Below are 21999 nucleotides of genomic sequence, written 5' to 3' on the forward strand. Positions count from 1 at the left end.
TAATTCATGCAGAAGAGCCTATTAATCATAGGTTATACATAATTACCACTTCAACACATCTGTGGAAACCTACCTGGCTTAGTCTGCTGGGGCTGCTGTAACCCAGGACAACAGCAGCAGACACATTTCTCACAGTGTAAGACTGGGACATCCAGGACCAAGGTGTGGGCTTTCTTCTTATCTTGCACATGAATGCCTTCTCACCCACCTTCAAGTCACAACCTCTAGTGGCTCTAACCCCTAAGAATATGGAAATGGGGGCCTCTGCGGGTTTTAGGAGGGCACAGCATTCGGTTTCTAGCAGTGACCAACTAGAAAATTGTCTCTTGTGCACTCCTGATCACACTCCTTTCCGTCCTCCCCAGGAAACCACTAACTAGCAGAGTTTAACTCGGCTTTGAACATCATATAGTTATGGTTAGACAGCACTTACTCTTGTTCACATGAGCCAGATCTTCTTGTTATGTGTAGTAGCTTGTCCGTTTTCACTGAGGTGTAGTCTTCTGCTGCATGAGTATGTTGCTATGTGTGCATTCTAGTTTTTCAGTTTTTGTTTTGTTTTTTAGGATCTTGTTTTGTTTTGTTTGGGCTTTTTCAGGACAGGATTTCTCTGTGTAGCCCTGTCTGTCCTGCAACTTGATCTGTAGACCAGGCTGACCGAGAACTCAGAGATGCTCTGCCTCCTGAGTGCTGGGGTTAAAGGCCTGCACCACCATAGCCAGGCTTAGATATTCAGTTTTTAACTATTGTAAAAAATGTGTCTGAGCTAGGCGTTGATGGCGCATGCCTTTAATCCCAGCACTCAGGAGGCAGAGGCAGGAAGATTTCTGTGAGTTCGAGGCCAGCCCAGTCTCCAAAGTGAGTGCCAGGATAGGCTCCAAAGCTGCACAGAGAAACCCTGTCTCGAAAAACCAAAAAAAAAAAAAAAAAAAAAAAAAAGTGTCTGACTTTGAAGATTCCCCCATGGAAGACTTCACCCTCTCTGGGGAGCAGAAAGGGGATAGGATAGGGGGTTAGTGGGGGGGGGCAGGGTAAGAGGGGAGGGAGAGGGAACTGGGATTGACATGAAAAACAAGCTTTTTCTAATTTAAGGAAAAAAATAGAAAAAAATGTGTGTCTTGGCCAGGCATTGGTGGTGCACACCTTTAATCTCAGCACTCTGGAGGCAGAGGCAGGCGGATCTCTGTGAGTTCGAGGCCAGCCTGGTCTACAGATCGAGTGCCAGGATAGGCTCCAAAGCTGCACAGAGAAACCCTGTCTCGATAAAAAAAAAAAAAAAGTGTGTCTTTTGACACACATACTTAGGAGTACAATTTGCCTCCAGTCCTTTCACAAGTAACCCTTATATTCGGCATCAAATGTTTTTTGTTTGTTTTTCTCAAAAATATGGAATGCTTCACGAATTTGCATATTATCCTTGTGCAGGAGCCATGTTAATCTTCTCTGTAACATTCCAATTTTAGTATGTGTGCTGCTGAAGTGAGCATGTCAAACCATTCTGTTTTGCTTGGTTTTTCAAGACAGGGTTTCTCTGTAGCTTTGGAGGCTGTCTCAGAACTCACTCTGTAGACCAGGCTGGTCTTGAACTCACAGAGATCCACCTGCCTTTACCGCCTCCTCCCCAGTGCTGGGATTAAAGTGCCACCACTACCTGGCACTTCAAATGGTTTTATAAAGTGGTTGTACCAATTTACAGTTCCACCAGCAATTGGTAGCAGTTGAGCCTTGGTAAAAGTATTTATACCACTTGGCAATTCCACATCAGCTGGTAGTTATTAGCCAATACGCCATCACACAGAATTCCCCCCAAGTTTTCCATCATTTGGTGGTAATTGTTCTTTTTCTCCCTGAAGAGAAATAGTTTAAGTAATTAGCTAATGTGGGGGCTTGCTGGGGAAATGAAGAGTTTAGCATGTGCTAGGCAGGTGCTTGATCACATACCCAGCCCCCCGTCCAAGGTCTTGCTACATAGCTCTGGTTAGCCTGGAACTTGCTATTAGGCCAGGCTAGCTTCAAACTTACAACAGTTCTCCTGAGTGCTGGGACTACAGGCATGTGCCATCAAACCTGGTTATCTTTTTTAACAAACATTTATTTTATATGTGTTTCACCTGCATGTATATATGTACACCACATGCATGCCTGATGTCTGCAGAGACCAGAAGAGGGTCTTGGATCTCCTGGAACTGGAGTTACAGTGAGCCACCACATGGGTGCTGGGAATCAAACAAGGGTCCTCTGCAAGAGCAGCAAATGCTTTTAACCACTGAGTCCAGTACCCTGACTCAAAAATTATATTCACTATCCTTAGAATTCTAATTTAAAACAGAAGTTGTAGGAAATATCTTAATTTTATTTGCCAAGCTTAACTATTCAAGTCAGACATCTCTCATTTTATAGACTGTTTCTATCTCTATCCATAAACCTCCACATTTAAAAATGAGAACATTCTGTTTTCAGATCCTTATAGATATTCCAGATTCTCTCTCTCTCTCTCTCTCTCTCTCTCTCTCTCTCTCTCTCTCTCTCTCTGTCTTCTTCCACCACCCTAGTGCCTTGCCTGACTCAATTCTTTACCATGACCCCTCTCAAGGATCCCAGATTCACGCTGGGCAGACAGTGAAGGCCTGAAATCCCAGTGCCTGGGAGGTAGATGTAAGAGGACCAGGATCATCCACAACTACGTTGAGTTTGAGGTCAGCCTGGGGTATGTGAGACTCTATCACTGAAAGAAAATAATTATAATATGAAGAAAAGAGAACTTTGGATCAAGCAATTCCTGGCCAAGACACAAAAGCAAAATTGTTCCATTTCCCTGAAAGGGTTAATAAGAAAACTGATAAAATCTGGTACAACCCCAGAGGGAACACTGGGGAAGAACCAAGCTGGGGCCACAAGAAATTGCATGTGAGATGGCAAAAATATTTATACAAGGCCTTTGCAACCTTGCCACTCCAAACCAAAAATGTCACCACTAAGGGAAATAAACACACTTACCAAATGCTCCTTCTATCAGAAGGCTGATAGAAGGCTCTGAGCCGCCATCCTCATGCCAGGCCACTCTGGAACTATTCAAATGTCCACTGGTAAAATGGCCAAGTTTTTAAAAATGATTTATTTATTTATTTATTTATTTATTTATTTATCTATTTATTTATTTGTTTATTTGGTGTGTGTTTGTGTATGGAGGTCAGAGGACAACCTGCAGGAGTCAGTTCTCTTTCCATGCTGGACTCCCTGGGAGCAAACCCAAGTCATCAGGCTTGGAGACAGGTGTCTACCAGATCTGCCATCTCAATAACCCTTATTTATCTATTTATTTCACATTTATTTTAAGTGTGTTGTTATCTTGCCTGCATATGTGTTATCTTGCCTTTCATACCTGGTGACCTCAGAGGCCAGAGGAGGGCTTCAGGTCCCCCCGGAACTGGAGTTACAGATGGTTGTGAGCCCCCACGTAGGTGTTAAGAATGGAACCCAGATCCTCTGGGAGAGCAGCCAGTGCTTATAACCACCAAGCCATCTCTCTGGTCTTCTTTCAAAATTTTAATTGAATTATTTTTGTGGTACTAGGTGAGCAAGCAGTCTAGCACAGGACTGCAGTCTCCCAAGGTCAAATATATTCTGATGTATTGTTACATGGCATTAGAAAAGAAAAGGCGGGGCTGGGTGGGGCTCTGTTGGAGGAATGTTTATCTAGGGTTATAGTTTGGTTTTCTGTTGCCGTGAGAAACACCAAGACCAAAAACAACTTGGGGGAAGAAAGGGTTTCAAAGCAGGAACCTGGAGGCTAGCGACTGAATAAAACCATGAAGAACACTGTGTTCTGGCTTTCTTCCTCTTGTTTGCTCACCACCCCCACTCCACTGCCCCACCATGGGGACAGTTGTGGTGATTGAGATAAGGTACTGAAAGACCCCCGAGGCTCAGGCCCCCAGGATCTCTGTCCAGGATCTCGATGACCCCAATCACCAGGGGGAGTCCAAAGCATGATGCAAGCAGCACGAGCCTTTACTGCAGTTGTTTAACGAGCTAACCCCATGTTAGCTCGGGCCTTTCATCCATCCACCATGGCAGATGGCTTGAGATAGAGATCTTATAGGGCAGCATAAGGGGAGTGTCTAGGGGTACTCACAGGCTCAGGATTGGTGTGCCTCCAGGCTTGGAGGACTTGCCCTGTGTTGATTGGTCAACTGGTTGTTATGGCCCATAGGCCCTCCCAGGGCAATTGCAATGTGCTGCACGTCATTGCTGTGCACTTGTCCATAAAGCACACCCAGAGCCATAAAGCATAGCACCACCAGCTAACTTCTGATTGGTTCCTTGCCACGAGGCAAGCATCTGACCTCCTAGTGACCAAGGCAAGGTCAGGCAAGCATGTGCCAGGCTGTTATGGCTGCTGAAATGGGAAGCTGGTCCTTTCAGTACCACTATGTAGGCCTGGCTGTCCTTGAACTTGCTCTGTAGACCAGGCTGGCCTCAAGCCCACAGAGACACACATGCCTCTGCCTCCTAAATGCTGGGATTAAACATGTAGTGTTGGAACCCAGCATTATGTTGACCCCACCCCGGCAATGTATGGGACGTACATTCAGGCAGCTCAAAGGGTTCTGTGTTGTGTGGCCACGTCATGGGTACGTCACGCATTATGGGGCTGTGTAAGGACTCAGTACGCATGTGCAAGCTTCGCCTTTTAATCTAGCATTCCCACGTGCCCTCTCCTCTTGCTCTTTCCCTTTGTTTCCCTCTCTCTTTCTCTCCTTGCTGCCTCCCCTCTCTCGTTCTCCTTTCTCTGCTTCTCTCTTTCTCTCTGCTCCTGGTTGGCCAACACTCCTTCTCTTCTTCCCTTTCCCTTCAATAAACTCCACGTGGGTTTGTTGACTCATGGTTCGTGTTTCATTGCCTGTCACTGGGGCAAAAGAACAACATGTAGGCCACCACACCCAGTACAGCTGTCTTTCTCAGGAAGACTAGGCCCACAGTAGGCTGGGCCCTCCCACATAATTAGAAATCAAGAAAATGCCCCACAGACGTGCCCACAGAACACTCTGATAGAAGCAATTCCCCAAATGAGGATCCCTCTTCCCACATGTGTTGGAAACAAGATGTCACAGCTTGCTGTACATAAAACTAGCCATGGTGGGAAATGCCTGGAATCTCAGCTTTGGGGAGTGGCAGCAGAAGGATCACAAATTCAGGGTCATCCTTAGTTACATACTGAAGTCAAGGCCAAGGCCAGCCTGGGCCAAAGGAAACTCTATCTCAAAACAACAGTGAAAACTACAAACAGAAAGATAAGAGGAAAAAAGAACAAAATGTTAATAGTAAATCATGAGTAGACCTTGTTATGTTTTTGAAGAAAAAGAGGAAAAGATGAGACATATTAACTAGTTTATTATAGAGTATGGAGACTAAAGAGAGAAGAAGAACAGGGGTAATGGCTGACCACCATGACCGGTCGCCATAGAGAGGCAGAGAGAGCGTGTAGGTGGGGAGAAGAGAGAGCGAAGCAGAAGCAGAGAGAGAGAGAGAGTAAAAAGAGCAAGCAGCAGGGAAGTTGGAACTTTTTAAAGGGAAGACTGTGCATGCGTACTGAGGTTCCACGCACGCCCAGAGTCCTCACGCAGGCCGTAATGCGTGGCGGGTAATGTGGTGATAGATGTAGCATGTTTTCCTGTGCTACTGTTGTCAGGGGGCAGAGTCTGTCTCTTAAAGAGATATTGTCGATCAGCATTAAAGCCTGAACCTTTCATTCCCACCTCTACTTATTATTTAAAAAGGTGGGGTGTTAGACATGGCAGGTTAAGGAATAAGGGCGTCGAATTCTCAAGACTGCTTCCTGCTGACGTGGGGGGCGTTGACCATCTTTGGGGGACCTGAGAAGGTTGGAGTGCTGCTACATCCTGGGGTAGCTGGTTGTTTCATTGCAGTCCAGGCTGTGTGGAACTCCCTGGCGCCTCTTAGACCTGTTTGTTTGGATCCAGTTCAGCTCCCTGAAACTTACAAGAATCCTTAGAGTTGTGGAAACATAAGTATTAGACACATAGCAACATATTCTTGTTAGAAGCGACTTGGCTGAAAGCATTAACATTTTAAAATTGACATATTTTTTAGAACAATGAAAAGCATCTTAATCTTGACCTAGTAGTTATGATTGTATAGTGGTATTATAGAACTGGCTATGAACAGTAGCATGAGAAATAGAGAAATCAGGAACATATTTCATTCTTTTTAATGTCTCAACTCACTTTATCATCACTTAAGCCTTTTTATCCTCAGACCTTCATAACTTTAATTCATACACCTTACATTACTATCTTAGACCTTCCATTCGCAGACCTTTATACCTTCCATTCTCAGACCTTCATAACTTGCATTTATCCACTGTGTTAGACCTTTCCATCCTCAGACCTTCGTAACTACATTCCCAGACCTTCATACATCTTACACTTTTCTATCTTCACATAGATAAGCCCTAAATACCTGTTCCTGAAATCTGTTTTGCTTTAAGCTGGCAAGACTACCAGTCATCAAAAGCATCAGAGTTCTTGAGGATAAGATTTTACCTGAATTCATGATTAAAGAATAACAGAGACTTGCCAGCAGGCTGCATGGACAGCCATCCCCAAGGTCCTCCATCCATAGTAGCGGGCTGCAGGACACTTGCCTTCTTGCTGATAGCATGTGACCTGTGGATTACAGACTTTGGGAAGACTCGCCTACTGTTGACCAAGGCAACTCGGGAAAAGTCAATTTCACTGTCCTCTTGTCCATGGTCTGGATTACTTTGTAGCAGTTGAGGTGAAGGGCAGGGTTGCTCAGTGTCCAGCGTTGTCACTGACTTGAGATGAAGTTTCTTCAGTGCCCATCAGTCTTCTTGGTGAAAATGGGGTGGAGCCAGCAGCTGGCCTATCTCTCTGTTATAAAAAGCCTTTTAACAAAACATTTTAAATGCTATGTCCTCTAGATTGCTGAGCATTTGAGGATTTCCTGTCTGTTTAGTATCTCAGCAGTCAAAAGTTTGCCTTTAGTTAGAGAAAAATCCCTTTTTGTAATAAAGAAGCTGTACCTTTGTAAACGGCTTACAGGATGAACTGAGTGGTATAAATACTTTGTTAATTTGAAATAGACCTTTATGATTTTAAACTTTCATCATCATTTAAAGATACATGAGTTAAATTTAAGTTGTATAGACTTAGCTTATATTTTAAGTATAGTTAAATTAGACCTTTATGACTTTAAATCTTTACCATCATTTAAAGATATATAGCAATTTAGAAATATGAGACTTAGAACAGTTTAATTTAAGTTGCATATGAAGGAACCGGCTTCCCTTTTGGCAGCCATAATGGTTGAACATGTGCTTCTATGACCTTGTCCTAGAAACCAGAAAGTCAGATGCCTGTCTTGTGACAAGGAACCAATCAGAAGTTAGCTGGTGGTGCTATGCTTTATGGCTCTGGGTGTGCTTTACGGACAAGCGCACAGCAATGACGTAGAGAGCATAGCAACCACCCTGGGAGGGCCTATGAGCCATAACAACCAGTTGACCAATCAACACAGGGCAAGCCCTCCAAGCCTGGAGGCACACCAATCGTAAGCCTGTGCGTACCCCTAGACACTCCCCTTACGCTGCCCTATAAGATCTTTGGGGAGACCTTAGGAGCCGTCTTTTCTAGCTGTCCGCCATGGCGGGTGGGTGAAAGACCCGAGCTAACATGGGGTTAGTTCGTTAAATTACAATAAAGCCTCGTGCAGTTTGCAGCAAGCTCTCGAATCCGCCTGGTGATTGGGGTGACCGCGAACCTGGCCTGAGACCCCGGATACTTGAGTTTTCGGGGGTCTAACATTTTGGGGGCTCGTCCGCGATTTGCGACCACCCTTCACCTGAGTGGATTCGATCTTGGAGGGGGTCAGGGGTCTTTTCTTGATTCTCTGAGCACGTGGCGCCACCTCAACTGTGATCGGCAGATGCACCCTGTGGACAGACTGCCACTCTGAGGACACCCAGGACCCAGGAGGTATGGACTCGGGCCAAGGACACTTGGACCCGCCTCAGTTAGCCGCCGAGTTCTGCCACCATCTTCCCGGCGCCATTGCCTTATGAGCAGCGTGGGCGGATTGGGTTGGCGTCTGTTCTTTCCTGTCTATTCTGTGTTATCATCATTGGTTTTCAATTCAGGATCCACCACGCCACCCCCTTTCTATCCCCACCTGCGGGTCTGAGGCATGCCCAGTAGGACTGTTTCTGCCCCAGCTGCCGTTATGGCTGTTTCCCTGCTCTGGGGGAACATGGCTACAAGGCCGCCATCTGCTACCCGTCTTTCTGTGCTCCACACACATGGTATGCAGGGGGGCCGCAGGAGTCTTTTTCCCACCCCTGGATTGGCCAAGGGTCTGGGGTTACCAGCAGCACCCCCACCCCAGGTCTCTCTGCCTTGAGCACATGGAGCTAGCTCAGGCAGATGAACCATCTGTCCTGATCCGGATATTCAAAAAAAAAAAATGTAGGAGGCTTAAATAATAAAGAAAAAAAAATTGTCTAAGAATGTCTAAAAAAAGTCAGAGAAATAAAATAAAAGATTATAGAGAGTTAAAACAAATGGTAAAAGTTATAGAGGGTTAAAGCAAGTTGTTGGAGGTCAGAGAAAAAGATTGTTACAGAAAGTTATAGAGGGTTAAAGTAAGTTATAGAAGGTCAGAGGAAAGTTGTCAAAGGTCAGGGAAAAGGTTGTTACAAGTGAAAAAAAAATGTAAACTGTGCTATGGTTTCTCATGTCTACAAACAGTAAATTTTAAAAATAATAATATAAGTTAAAATTTTAATCATATTAAGCTGATTTTGTTTTTAAAAAAAGTCCTGTTTATTTCTCAAGTAATTTATATATATTTGTTTTAAAATGTTCTGTTTCCTGGTTTAGCCAGCACATGGCCAACTGGTCACATGACTTGACTGGTCGCCATTTTGCTAAAGTTAAAAAAAAATACTTAAGCCGCCATCTTGACTAAAGGTGACCCCATGGAAATTAGAGGTACCATCTTAGAAACAAGTTTTTCAGTTAAGATTTAAAATGTTAATGCTTCTATATATATTACAGAAAGACCTTAAGGGAATTTAAATTTCTTTTTAAAACCAGTTTTTCAAATGTTTGTTTTTATTAATGTTTGTACTTAAAGAGCTTCAATTTAGAATTATTCTTAAGCAAAGCCTGACAATGTAAAGTTCTTGTTTTATAAAAGATGCTAATCTGTTACAGTTTGTGTTTTCAGAAGTTAAATTTAGGATGTTGGTAGCACACACCTTTAAGCTCAGGGTGGAGATGACACACGCCTTAAGTTTAGAACATTGGTGGCACACGCCTTTAATCCCACCACTCGGGAATAAGAGGCAGATGGATCTTTATGAGTTCAAGGCCTGCCTGGTCCGGCAGATCGAATTCCAGGACAGGCTCCAAAGTCACAGAAAAACCCTGCCTCAGAAAGAAGTTAAGCTACTGTTTAAGGAATATAAGGTAGCTCTATACAGTTTTAAGTTCAGCTGTATTACAGAATTAAGACTTTACCTAGCCACCTATGTGCTTAATGTGTGCTTAAGGCAAGTAACTAAAACAGACAAACAGACCTCTAATGCTTCAGAGATCTTCAGAATATGGCATTTAAATTGTTATCTTTAAAGTTTATAATGTCAGACAGACTGCCAGATCCGGACAGTGACCCAAAGTCTCCAAAGAAGATTACGAGGCACCTCAGTTCCTGCACCTGGACCAGTGAGCGAGATGCTCAGATGTGATACCTGCCGCCTGCCAGAACCTGGCCGAGACTGTGGACAAAGCTGCTGGACACTGGAAAATTGATTGCACCCCTTTGCCTAGACAAAACAAGGTCAGTCTTTTCCATGTCCCTCTTCCACAGAGAGAAAAAAAACTCTCACAGTATAGGCCTGGCGAAGATTGCTGGTCTTTGAGACAGCTGCCTCCAACGGTAATGGAGAAACTTGGGTTTGGCTAACTGTATATAGACTGGCTTCTGTCACTTTTCAGTAGATTCGGATAAAGTATACCCTTCTCAGATCTCTGAAATATTACTGGTTGTCAGCTTGACAGCATCAGTCAGTCAGATCCACTATAGACTAGTCAGTATGTTAGCTGATAAAATAGTAACTATCTACTGTTCAGGCACGAGCTCAAAGTTTTTAAGTTTATTTTGGTTGTCATCTAAGTACAAACTTAAAGGGCTTTTCATCAGGCCAAAGGCACCTCTGTCCAATCCATACCTGGCTCTCTAGACAGAAGAAAAATGTACATGCTTATAGCCCAAATCTGCAGTTTTTGCTAGGACTCAAAGTTATAAATATGTTCCTGCTGTTTAAACAGATATCTGCTTTTTCTGCACTGCGGGCTTCAGTAAATAAGTTTTAACCTCTGTTCCTAGTTTAAACATGTCTTAAACAGGTTTCTGCTTCTGGCTGACATCTGAGTATCAGTTGCTGACTACAGGCTGTTCTAAGTAGACTGCGAGCCCTAGACTTGCTGTGGATGTGAACCAGTCCAGCTGATATGGACACCCCCTATCTCTGCAACAATGTCTGCTAACCAGAAGCCCCTGATGAATTCCCCATTGCCTAAATTCCTTTTTGCTTTTGACTAGCATTTCAACCTTCTGGGGTCCCTAACTTCGTCCCAAAGTCAGCAGGAAGCAGTTTGGAAAAGAATTTCGCCGTCCATTTTCCCTGGTTAAAATGCTAAGTCAAAAGGAACTCCCTTACATGGGGATGACAGTATCTATCACTCCCTGATGGGGATGCTAGAGAGACAGCAATTCCATGATTGGAATTTCCAGAAAAGAAAATGGGGGAATGAAGGAACCGGCTTCCCTTTTGGCAGCCATAATGGTTGAACATGTGCTTCTATGACCTTGTCCTAGAAACCAGAAAGTCAGATGCCTGTCTTGTGACAAGGAACCAATCAGAAGTTAGCTGGTGGTGCTATGCTTTATGGCTCTGGGTGTGCTTTACGGACAAGCGCACAGCAATGACGTAGAGAGCATAGCAACCACCCTGGGAGGGCCTATGAGCCATAACAACCAGTTGACCAATCAACACAGGGCAAGCCCTCCAAGCCTGGAGGCACACCAATCGTAAGCCTGTGCGTACCCCTAGACACTCCCCTTACGCTGCCCTATAAGATCTTTGGGGAGACCTTAGGAGCCGTCTTTTCTAGCTGCCCGCCATGGCGGGTGGGTGAAAGACCCGAGCTAACATGGGGTTAGTTCGTTAAATTACAATAAAGCCTCGTGCAGTTTGCAGCAAGCTCTCGAATCCGCCTGGTGATTGGGGTGACCGCGAACCTGGCCTGAGACCCCGGATACTTGAGTTTTCGGGGGTCTAACACATATAGAGTTAGATAAGTATAAAGTTAAATTTAAATTACATGTACAGAGACAAGCAGGACTGGATAACAGTAAAAGAGGGAACCAGAATGTAATCTCTGATGTGTATATTGTAGCAAACAGACAGGAGATTTAAAGGGACAGAGTAGACTTAAACAGAGAGCCCTGGAAAGGCACAGTATTTAGTAAACAAGCCATGAACAACAGAGCCAGTGAAAGGAGAAATCATAGACAAATAAAATAAAATAAAAAGCAAAAAGATCTGACAGAAATAAAAAATCCGGCAGACAGGTTTGGTGGCACAGGCCACTGGAGTGGGTGTGCCTACAGGTAGGTCACATGACCAAGATGGTGGCCCCCAGGTTAGCCCACATGGTCAAGATGGTGGCGACCCTAAGCCGCTTATTTGTCTGTTTACCCACTTGTTGGCTGCAACCAAGAAAGGTTCCTTATGCATTTCCCATGGGTGAGGCAAACAAAAATGGCAAAATCCACTCTCCGGAAGCTCGTCAGCCCAGAAGTGGTGCCAGAGCAATGCCTGAAAGACACAGGAGCATAATGGGGAGCTCAGCAGCCCCAATACCAAGGAGGATCCAGCAGTCCGAAACAAATCACACCGCTCCTGGAGCAGGGTGCTAGACCTGACCTATGGGAGATGCACCCAACAAATGAAAGAAGAAATCAAAGACAAAAAATAAAAAGCAGGATGTCTGGCAGCAGTGCTTGCCTGTGCAAGTCACTGAACTGAGTGGGCAGGCCTAAGCTAGGTCACGTGGTCAGAATGGCAGGCCCCAGGTCAGACCACATGACCAAGATGGGGGCCCCCATAAGCACATTCTCAACTGCTGGAAGAAGTTTTTCTCTATGAGTGAGGCAGTAAGAGGTACAAAACCCGAAAGATCCCTTGTGGACCTGAACCAAAAACCTCAAACCTTATTCGTGTGGAAAAATGAAAACAAACAAACAAACAAAAACTCTCAAGCAGACACTGTCAACCAAGAAGAAACACGGTCAGAAATAGAACAAACAGAAGATGAGGGACATTCCCAGGTGAAAGAAAGTTCCCACTGGGAGGCAGAAGAACTCCGCTCATTTACCTACTCACTGGCAGTGACGGAAAGGTCCTGTAAAATGTATTTCCCATGGGCGAGGCCAAAAATGGCACAGATTGCTCTGTTTGAGAGCACCCCGAAGAAAGCCCGAAAGAGGCTCAGCAGTCCAAAACCGAAAAATGGACCCAGTAGACCAAAAGGCAGTGAACTCCTGGGGGTATCTTACCGGATTGCATCGAACGGGCAGATGAGTGAGTTCCAGAGATCCTTAGTTTGAAAAGTGGCGAGTTGAAGTGTACAGAGTTCTGGCATCTCAGGCCGCTGCAGGCAGGAGGAAGTGTCAGGAAAAGCCGAGATGGAAGTGGGTTATGAGTTCAGATTTTAGGATCCCCGAAATTTCCCATGCCCCTGTCAGGAGAGGTTAGAGAGAAAGCCTATCCCGCCAGCAAGCTTCAAGAGAGCTTTCAGAGAGAGCCTAAACCAAGTCGGGCGCCAAATGTTATGTTTTTGGAGAAAAAGAGAAAAAGAGGCGGATGAGGCATGTTAACTGGTTTATTATAAGCCTGACAGAGTAGGGAGACTAAGAGAGAAGAGGAACAGGGGTAATGGCTGACCACCATGGCTGGTCGTCATAGAGAGGCAGAGAGAGCGTGTAGATGGGAGAAGAGAGAGCGAAGCAGAAGTAGAGAGAGAAAGAGTAGAGAGTAAAAGAGAGCAAGCAGCAAGGAAGTTGGGACTTTTAAAGGGAAGACTGCACATGCACACTGAGGTTCCACGCATGCCCAGAGTCCTCACGCAGGCCTTAATGCGTGGCGGGTAATGTGGTGATGATGTAGCATGTTTTCCTGTGCTACTGTTGTCAGGGGGCAGGGTCTGTCTCTTAAAGAGATATTGTCGATCAGCATTAAAGCCTGAACCTTTCAGACCTCACATAGGAAGAACCTGCCTGACTTCAAGGCAGGAGCCATTATGCTGTATTGTTAAAAGTAAGTTTCTATTTACTGTAAGATGTGAGTTGCTCTGTTTCCTGGAACCTGACCTTCCCCAATCTATGACCATGATTTGTTTTGGAGAATACCCTGACTCACCCTGACCTTCCCTGAACCCTCCTTAATCACATGGTGACCACATGACTTTTTTTAAGTTTTTTTTTTTTTTTTAATTTTCATATCCCCCCATTGTCTCTCTTCTGTAAAACTGCAAGTGACTTTACTCTTTAAAAGGGGTACCAGAGATGGATTTGGGGCTTCTCTCTTTAACCCAACATAGGAGAAAGTTGCTGGCCAGCTCTTGGGTGCACCCCAATAAAAAAAATCAAGCCTGCTTCAAAATTGGCTCAAATTGTGGTAGTGGTCTTGCTGTTGAGATTAACATTTTTGGAGGCCCCAGCGAGATTAAGACTAGCCACCCAAATTCTAAACCCAGATCTTTGCTCTGGAACTCCGGTGGGGGGCGGTGCTGGGGGCTGCTTCAGGAGATATGTGCCTTGAGCCTCCTTGAAGCTACTTTCAGTTCGAAGACTACTGGGGTGAACTGTCATGCCAAGAAAAGCAGCAAGGATCTGTGGAAGCCTGGTGAAGTATAGTCTGATTCTGTTTTGTAGGGTCCCTATCTGGGATGTGGAGGGGATTCAACAGGACCCCAATATTCTCCCATCCAGGATAAAAAGCAAGTAATCACACCACCCAACTGAAGTGCTTGGTCTGGTTTTATGTCCTGTTTGTCTTGTCTTTGTACATCTATCTTGTTTTGTCTTTGGCTTCATTTTTACTGTCCTCTTCTGCCTTTTGTACTTTCTGTGTTAACTGGTTTATTTTGGACTTGGGGTGACTAAACTAATGAACAGTATGGTTAATAAGACTAGCAAGCGCTGGTGGTGGTGCACGCCTTTAATCCCAGCACTTGGGAGGCAGAGGCAGGCGGATCTCTGTGAGTTTGAGACCAGCCTGGTCTACTAGAGCTAGTTTCAGCACAGCCTCAAAAGTCACAGAAAAATCCTGTCTCAAAAAACAAAAACAAAACAACAAAAGACTGGCAAAGCTAACAACCCTCTAACCTGTGTTCTAAATATTCTGATAACCCTTATTCACCTATAGTTAAGGAGGGTTGTGATCATCCTATCACCAAGCGTCGCCTCCAAATGTTCTGGGAAACTGAATGGCCCATATTCAGGGTTGACTGGCCTTCCCATGGCAGTGGTTAATGTCACCCTCAGTAAACCCAACCACCCAGATCAGGTTGTATAAATCTTGCCTTGGGTTGAAGCAACTTCTAAATCTGTCCCCCTGGATAAAGGTCTGTATGGTCTGCAACGGACAAGGTGGCCAAGCCCTGGTTGTTGGCAGACAGACTTTTCGAGGGCCTGTATCAGAGACCAATGAGCCCCCTCTGAAAACTGTTCTGCAGGACTCACAAGAGGAAGAATCCCGCCTCCCTCTGTTTAACCATCTTTACCCTCTTCTCCCCTCCTTATCTCAACCTCAGCCTTTGTCATCCCAGTCCCCACCACCAAGACCTCACTCTGACCCCATGTCTGCATCTATCCCTACCCCACCATCTAGTTCTTGCCTACCTCTGCCTATCTCTCCCCCCAGCTCTTTTCTACCTCCCCCATCTTCCCACCCCTACCCCAGAGAGTCCGATATGACCCCCTGACCTCTCCAATTCTGGTTCTGGGGTGGCACCTCCTTCAGTCCTTGCTCCCCCTACAGCTATTTCTGACAGTCGCTACCAGTGTGTCCCTTCTCTACCACAGATCTCTACAACTGGAAGAACCAGGACCCAGTTCCTTAATTCCTCTAATTGATTCTATCTTTTTCAAAATCTCCCCACATGGGACAACTGTCAGTAGATTCTCCATACACTCTTCACTACTGAAGAAAGGGAATGGATTCTCATGAATGTAACTGAGGCGCTCCCCAGAATAGCTTCAATAGCTGATGACAAGAGGGCAGAAGTGATTGGCCCGTGCTTACCAAGAAGGAGATGCCAGTGGGACTACAACACTGAGAGAGGTGGGAGTCACTCAGGGAATACCACCAGGTTTTGCTAGAAGGGATGAAACAGGCAGCCTGAAAGCCCACTAACCATACTGGGGCTGGACCTCTTGAACAAGCTCCAGGCAACTATGTCATTCTCAGAAGGGTCTCCTAGGTTGCAATTGGGAGGCTCTGCTAAGGCTTTAACTATAACTTGCCCAATAAGTGAGGAATACCTGCTTCTCCAAAATCCAACCCATTCCCTAGAAGGGGAATGGGAAAAGTTGCTGATCCAGGAAATTCCTACAGTTTGGGCAGAGGGCAATCCTCTTGGCTTGGCAAAACATGTGCCACCCAAAATAGTGAGCCAAACATCTGGGGCAATGCCCATTTGAGTCAAGCAATGCTCCATCAGTTCAGAAGCAGGGGTTGGGGGTGGGGGAGTTGGGGAGATAAAGATTCACAACAGGGGCCTTCTTGAAGCAGGCACACTTATTCCTTGTCAGTCAGCCTGGAATATCCCCTTGTTGCCTGTCCAAAAGCCTGGAACTTGAGACTATAGGCCAGTACAAGACTTGAGGGACGTGAACAAGAGGGTAGAATCCATTTACCCAACTGTTCCAAATCCCTATGCGCTGTTCAGTTTATTACCATCACAGCATAAAGTTTACACTGTATTGAACTTAAAAGATGCATTCTTCTCCATCCCCCTGTCAAAATTAACTCAGCCTATCTTCACATTTAATGGGCTGACCCTGAACTGGGGATATCAGAACAACTAACCTGGACCAGACTGCCTCAAGGGTTCAAAAACTCCCACCATCTTTGATGGAGCACTAAACCAGGCTTGAAGTCTCTTCCATAGTAAGTACCCTGAGGTAACCTTGCTATATTACGTAGATGTTTTATTATTGGCTGCTAAAGATGAGGAGGACTAGCCAGGCAATTAAAGGTGACACTCACCTTTAATCCCAGCTCTCAGGAGGCAGAGGCAGAGGCAGGCGAATCTCTGTGAGTTTAAGACTAGCCTGGTCTACAGAGTGAGTTCCAGGACAGCCAAGGCTATTACACAGAGAAACCCTGTCTTGAAAAAAAAGAAAACAAACAAGCAAAAGACAAGAAGGACTGTTTGAGAGTCACCAGAGGCCCATTGGAAACTCTAGCTCAGTTAGGCTACAGAGTTTCTAAAAAACAAAAAACAAAAAACAAAAAACAAAAAAACTCAAATTTGCTCACCCCAGGTTTCTTCCTTGGGATATGAGCTCAGAGACAGGAAAAGACTATTGTTTCAGACCTGCATAGCAGCCATACTGAAAATCCCAACTCCAGCCACCAAGAAACTACTTAAGGAATTTCTGGGAGCTGTTGGATATTGCCGTCTTTAGAGACCTGGGTTTGCTGAAATTGCCAATCACTCTGCTATGACCAGGCAACATCCCTTTGGAATGGACTGAGGAACATGAACAGACCTTTAAGAACTTAAAAAAGCCCTGGTACAGACTCCCGCATTAACTCTCCCTGGTATCTCCAAACACTTTCATCTTTATGTCCATGCAAGAAAGGCCATTGCCAAGGGAGTCCTGACTCAGACCCTGGGTCCCCAGGAAAGAACAATAGCTTACATTTCAAAGAGACTGGATCCCGCAGCCTCTGGATGGCCCCCTTGTTTAAGAGCCAGGGTAGCCACTGCAATTCTTGTAAGAGAACCTGACAAGCTCACATTGGGACAGATTCTCACTGTAACAGCTCCACCCACTGTGGAAGCTGGTAAATGTCTAATGCCGGTCTGATCCAGTACCAAGCCCTTCTTTTAGATAAGAACAGACTGGCTTTTGATAGATCCTTGGCCATTAGCCCCGCCACTCTGGGGAGCCTATCCAGGACTGCCTGCAGATGCTGGATGTCATCCAAGGTGTGTATGTATGGGACCTGACCTGACAGGATCCTCTCACTACCAGAGAGAGATACAGATCTCTATATGGATGGCAGCTGCTTCATTCAAGAAGGAACCAGGCATGTGGGCCCAGTAGTGGCCATAGGCCCTCCAAAGGAGGTCATTTGGGCACAAGCCCTGCCCAGGGGTGCATCTGCCCAGAGAATAGAAATAATTTCTCTGGCACAGGCTTTAAAATGAGTTGACAGAAAAAAGGTGAATATGTACATAGACAACCGATATGCTTTTGCCATGGCTCATGTTCATGGACAGATACATAAACAGAGGGGTTTACTCACCTCAGAGGGAAAGATTTAAAAATAAAAATGAAATTGTGAGGTTGCTAGAGGCCACCTGGCTATTAACTGACCTGGCCATTAAGTCCAAAAAGGCAAAAGCCTCCAAACTCAAGGTATCAACCATGTGGATCAAGTTGCCAAAGAGGCTGCTCTTGGGGAACCCAAACCCCAGCCTGTCCTGGAACTGTCTGCTGTCCCTCAGGCCCTACTCTGCCTAAATGAAGATGTCCCTGAGTACCATCCAGCAGAGATCAAGTCATATTCTGACTTGGGGCTCAGGAGAGCCACAGGATGGTGGATCTTGCCTGGCAGAAGAGTCTGTGTGCCAAAGGTATTGGTCCAAAACTGGCTAATTGCCTTACATCTTTCCATGCACTTGTCATCCATGAAAATCTCAGAACTCATCTCCCCTCACGTCTGGCTACCTGGACACTGAGATAAATTTCAGAGCATTTCAGACAGCTGCCTGGCCTGTGCCCAGGTAAATGCAAAGAACTTGCTTCCCCCAGGACAGCAGAGTCAAGGTACTGTACTCAGTGAATTTGGGAAAATGGATTTCACTGAAGTCAAGTCAGGACTGTGTGGCTACATATATCTGCAGGTCTTTGACACAGGCTGGGTACAGGCCTTCCCACACTAAACGGAAATGGCCCAAATGGTAGCTAAGAAATTAATATTGGAAATTATTCCCATATTTCTGGGATCAGACAATGACCCACTCTTCATAGCCAAGTTGTCTCAATTGTTCTCTAAAGTTCTTAACATGAATTGGAAGTTTCATTGTATGTATCATCCCTAGAGCTCAGGAAAAATAGAGAATGAATAGAACTTTAAAGGAGATTTTAACTAAATATACTCTTGAATGTAGGGGAAGGAGAATGCTACGCCCCCTTTTCCCATTGTTGTCACTTAGGATAGTGTATATACCTAGTTAGGAATAGCTTCCTATTGTTTATGGTTCGGTTTGGAAGGAGGTGTTCAGGCTTGGACACCTCTTTCAGATGACTTTAGGGTTTAGTTAAAATAGATAGTTAGGAGGTAACATAAGCAGATTGTTGTATCTTCTTATATTTTACCTTTATACTGTTAAGTTTTAATCCTCTTTTAGACTAAAAGGGGAATTGTAGGGGAAGCTGCAGCCACGCCTTCTTAGGGGCTGGCTACAGGAGTACCTGGGCAGGCTTGTGAGGGCATGGTCAGAGGAGTAGGGGGGTCTGCTTTTCGGTTTCGGTTTCGCTTTCTCGCTTTGCTGCTTGCTGTACAGACTACCACCGGCTGGCTGGTTCGCTCTGTAAGTAAGGCTTTTCCCTATTAAATACCCTTATATTTCTACCTGACTCCTTATTGGTAATTACCTACTATACTTGAAACCGGTGGTAACTGGGTTGACCTCTTGCCTTATGCTCTTCTTAGAAGTTGATGTACCCCAAACCTAGATAAGTTCACCCCATATGAAATAGACTATAAGTAACCATCTCCCATGATCCCTTGGGTACACGGCAACTGTTGTCAGATTGCCCTACTCCAATCTCTGAGTCCTTAAAAGGATTGCAATTAGCTTTGGATAAGATTATCTCTCTTGGCCGAGCAGTGGTGGCACACACTTTTAATCCCAGCACTTGGAAGGCAGAGGTAGGCAGATCTCTGTGAGTTCAAGACCAGCCTGGTCTAAAGAGTGAGTTCCAGGACAGTCTCCAAAGCAATACAGAGAAACCCTGTCTCAGAAAAAAAGAAAAGAAATTTGTATGGAATAGGGGTTTCTTATGAAAATTGTCAGTGACTGTATTAGCCCCACATTTCGGGGGCCATGTGTAGAGGACTGATGTCCTCGGGGCTGTGATTGGAACCAGTCAAATGGCCACAGGTCTATTCCTGAGTTGGGGAGTGTGGATGAGGGAAGGCTAGCTATCCTGCATTAAAGAAAAGACAGAGATATCGGATCATAACAGGAGGGCAGTTAATACTGAAAGCACCCAGTTTATTGATGCATCATCTTAAGTAACCATCCAAAGATGAGGGCAATCTGCAGGACATCTATTATCATGTATAAAGGGCAGATAGCAATTACTTCCCTTAATCCTAAAGATACTCCTAAGCTGCACGTACTAAGGCCTTCAAGCACTGTATACCAGCATGTCTCATTTAGTCTTCAGGGTGGGTGCAAACCCACTCTGATCCAAGTCTATTGTTATTTAGATAGGAGCCATTCTCCACAGAGGCCAGACATCCTGCATCTATTAGATGACATCTTAAAGACAATAGAAATTGAGGCTCTCCTGAACTCATGGAAGGGTGGAATAGATTTCCAAATATACAGACCCTGAGGGAAAATTATACAAGGATAACAGAGGACAAAATGGAACATGCCCCTACTAATGTTTTACAAGCTGTGGCTGATGTCCCAGTTGATAATGTCTCTTCCCCCCATTGTCTATGTTTTGATTGCACAAATGTCCCTTTTTACTGTAATTCCATTTCTTATCGAATCCTCCCCTTTGGTAAACAATTGCCCTAGGATGGACTTTTTCTGTGAAAATAGTACTCATTCTGCACTCCCAGCAGGATATAAGGCTTTATGTGGGATAGGATGTGTTAAACCTATTTTATTCAGCAAATAGGTTGGCAGTGGTGGTGCCAGCCTTTAATCCCAGCACTCTGAGGAAGGCAGGTGGATCTGTGAGTTCAAGGCCAGCCTGGTCTCAGGACAGGTAGGGCTACACAGAGAAACCCTGTCTCAAAAACACTAAAACAAAAGAAAAGAAAGGATGAAGCGAAGACATAAAAGACTATACACAGTTGATTACAATGAATAGAGTTTGAAAACTTATTCCTAGTCTACGGTGGTACACACCAGCTAGGACTATCAAATGGCAGTAGCTGACAGGGGACAGGAGAGAGCCTGCCAGAATGCCGGGATTGTTCCAGTCTACATCCTGGTGATGGCAGCACAAAGATGAATATAGCTACATTGATTTGTATGTTTTATTGTATTTTAAATTATGCCCTAATAAAATGTTTTTTTTTTTTTTTTTTTTAAATCATACAGCCAGCAATTATTCAGAGTGACTCACATCAGTGACAGCTGCCAGTTACTCAGACCGATGCTAGATCTTTCTATCAGGGACAGCCCTATCTTTTTCCGATGTTTACTTGACATTGCGGTGTCAGCATGGAAATACCATTGTTCTGGTTTCCTTTTTGTTGCTAGGATAAAAACACTGTTAACTGAAAGCAACTTAGAAGAGGAAAGAGTTTTTGGCTTACACTTCCAGGTCACAGTCTATCACCAAAGGAAGTCGGGACAAATTCAAAAGGGAACTTGAAGCAGAAACCGGGAGGAATTCTGCTTGCAAGCTCAACTACTCACAAGGTCATTCGATAGCTTTTGTATACAGCCTATAACCACCTGCCTAGGAATGGTGCCACCCACAGTGGGCCGGGCCCTCCTTCATCAATTAGTAATCAGGACAGTCTCCACAAGCTAATCTGATCTAGGTAACTCCTTAGAATTACCTTTTAGATGACTCCTGTGTCAAGTTAACAATTAAAGCCAATCAGGACAACAATTTTTCCTTAAAAAAAAAAATTAAACCAGGGGCTGGAAAGATAGCTCAGTAGTTAAGAGCACTGGCTGCTCTTGCAGAGAACCTGAATTTGATTTCCAGCAACTACATGGTAGCTAGCAACTATCTGTAACTGTTAGAACCCCAGTTCTAAGGGATCTAACTCCTTTAGACCTTCATAGTCCCTGCACACGAATGATGCATAGACATAGATGCAGGTAAGACACATACATAAAATAAAAATAAACCTCAAAAAATAAAAAACTTAAACCAAAAATTTTATAAAACCAAAGCTCTTATATACTAGTTAGTCTTAATCCACTGGTAATAACCTCAGTGATACATATAGAGAGATATAAATAAATAGATATGTCTAGATAGCCCCAAAATTTATAAAGAAAAGCTGATAAAAATGGATAACTGGGGGCTGGAGAGATGGCTCAGAGGTTAAGAGCACTGACTGTTCTTCCAGAGCTCCTGAGTTCAATTCCTGGCAACCACATGGTGGCTCACAACCACCTTGAATGAGATCTGGTGCCCTCTGCTGGCCTGCAGGCAGAAGACTATATACATAATAAAAAAATAAAATCTTAAAAAAGAAAAAAGAAAAATGGATAACTGTACCTAACTGTTGGTAATTTATTACTTTACTCTCAAAAATGAAATAATTAACTAAGAGTAGGGGTGCTCATCTTTAACCCCACTCAGGAGGCAGAGGCAGGAGGATCTCTATGGGCCTGGTCTGTATTAGAAAGAACCTGGTTTTAAAAATAATTTATATACATA

The 21999-nt window shown here is 44.6% G+C and overlaps 1 non-coding gene across 1 annotated transcript; it reads right to left on the reverse strand.

The window, feature by feature from the left end:
• Window positions 1-1380: 1380 nt before the first annotated feature.
• Window positions 1381-1487, reverse strand: LOC113833902. Its single transcript, XR_003482092.1, has one exon. It is a non-coding gene; the product is annotated as a U6 spliceosomal RNA (small nuclear RNA).
• Between the last annotated feature and the right edge of the window lie 20512 nt (window positions 1488-21999).

The sequence above is a fragment of the Cricetulus griseus genome, chromosome 2 (assembly GCF_003668045.3).
Source record: "Cricetulus griseus strain 17A/GY chromosome 2, alternate assembly CriGri-PICRH-1.0, whole genome shotgun sequence".
Taxonomy (NCBI): Eukaryota; Metazoa; Chordata; class Mammalia; order Rodentia; family Cricetidae; genus Cricetulus; species Cricetulus griseus.